The sequence below is a fragment of the Lucilia cuprina genome, chromosome 6 (assembly GCF_022045245.1).
Source record: "Lucilia cuprina isolate Lc7/37 chromosome 6, ASM2204524v1, whole genome shotgun sequence".
Classification (NCBI taxonomy): domain Eukaryota; kingdom Metazoa; phylum Arthropoda; class Insecta; order Diptera; family Calliphoridae; genus Lucilia; species Lucilia cuprina.
In genome coordinates this window covers 11,091,822-11,094,060 of record NC_060954.1, presented here as the reverse complement: position 1 = coordinate 11,094,060, position 2,239 = coordinate 11,091,822, and positions in this window count along the sequence as shown.

Genomic DNA, 2,239 nt, shown 5'->3' with positions numbered 1-2,239 from the left:
AGTTCTAGTTCAGTTCTAGTTCAGTTCTAGTTCAGTTCTAGTTCAGTTCTAGTTCAGTTCTAGTTCAGTTCCAGTTGAGTTCTAGTTCAGTTCTAGTTCAGTTCTAGTACTAGTTCAATTCTCCTTCAGTTCTAGTTCACAAGTTCTTTTCGAGTTCTATTTGCGATTTTTAATCTTATTTTAACAACATTTAGCATCACTGTAATAAGTTGAAATTTTCTAAAAAAAAAAATAATTTCTCTCCTATTCTTATATTATTTACTCTCTCTCTACTAAACGTAATAAATAATTCAAACAAAAAAATCATGTAACTCATACGTCATTGTTTCAAATGCAGTACAAAGTTTTAATTTCTGATTTTTGTTTGTTTTTGGTTCTATTTTTTTGTTTTGTTTATTTGTGTACAAAAATAATACTAAGAAGAAGAGGAAAATGAAGGGGAAGAAAATAATAAAATTGTATTTAAAATTTTGGCATATGTTTTTGTAAAAATTAAAGCGGTATAACAACATAAATTTGCAAAACAAAAATTTTTAAAATTTATATTTATAACAAAATGTTTTTTTTATTATTTTTGTTACAAATACCTTAGAAAATTGAAAAATATTGAATTTTTTTGGTAAATTATTTATTGAGATATTTTGGTGGTAAATTGTTTAAAAAACACAATATTTTGTTTAATATTTTTATGCTAATTTTCGGGTTGTTTAATAAAATTTAAGAGTGGGCGTAAGAAAATCTCAAAAAAAAATAATTATAATAAAGATTAAGAAATGTTAATTCTAAGAAAACTAATTAAAAAATATAAATTATAAAATTTTAATAAATTAAAATAACTGAAAAAAAATTTTAAAAATAACAAACGATTTTTTCAAATTCTTTTAAAAAACATGTGATTATAGAGTTCTTTTATTTGTATTAGGTCACATGTTTATGTCGTGTTTTCTAACAATATTTTAAAGAAAACTTGTTTATTTTATTAACATTTAATAATCGTCTTCAAACGCCTTCAAACGCCTTCAAAACAGGGTTGCATTAAAACTCAGAGTTGTATTTACTACGCACTTAAAATTGTTATATTTTTAAACAATTTTGCTTAAAACTCAAAGATCTTATTAAGGAAAATAATTTAATTCAAATATTTCAAATACACGTAAACGACCTTCACAATTAGCCAGTTTAATATTTTGTTGGTTTTTTCACCTATTTCTCTTATAAATTTTGTTGTTGTTTTTTTTTTTTTTTTTTGCATTTAGAGATTTACGTCAAACAAAAATATAAGAAATGCGCGTTAATGACCAAGAAACGGCAAAGGAAGAGGGCATTTAGAAAATATTACCAACAAAAATAAATAATTTTTTGTGTTTTGCAAATTATTGCCATATGATACAGGTTGCCAAATATTGAAAATATATTTTTCATAAAAGTATAGTAAAAACAAAATAAAATATATTTTGTGATTAGAAAGGAATGGGCGATTAAAGGATGCGCTAAATTTTGTTCTGTTCTAGTTCTGTTCTAGTTCTGTTCTAATTCTGTTCTAATTCTGTTCTAGTTCTATTCTAGTTCTATTCTAGTTCTGTTCTAGTTATATTCTAGTTATGTTCTAGTTCTGTTCTAGTTCTGTTCTAGTTCTGTTCTAGTTCTGTCCTAGTTCTGTTCTAGTTCTGTTCTAGTTCTGTTCTAGTTCTGTTCTAGTTCTGTTCTAATTCTGTTCTAGTTCTGTTCTAGTTCTGTTCTAGTTCTGTTCTAGTTCTGTTCTAGTTCTGTTCTAGTTCTGTTCTAGTTCTGTTCAAGTTCTGTTCTAGTTCTGTTCTAGTACTGTTCTAGTTCTGTTCTAGTTCTGTTCTAGTTTTGTTCTAGTTCTGTTCTAATTCTGTTCTAGTTCTGTTCTAGTTCTGTTCTAGTTCTATTCTAGTTCTATTCTAGTTCCGTTCTAGTTATATTCTAGTTATGTTCTAGTTCTGTACTAGTTCTGTTCTAGTTCTGTTCTAGTTCTGTTCTAGTTCTGTTCTAGTTCTGTTCTAGTTCTGTTCTAGTTCTGTTCTAGTTCTGTTCTAGTTCTGTTCTAGTTCTGTTCTAGTTCTGTTCTTGTTCTGTTCTAGTTCTGTTCTAGTTCTGTTCTAGTTATGTTTTAGTTTTGTTCTAGTTCTGTGATAAAAACGTTGTGTTCTAGATCTGATTTCGTTCTATTCTCGTTCAGTTATAGTTCTGTTCTAGTTTAGTTCTGGTTTAGTTC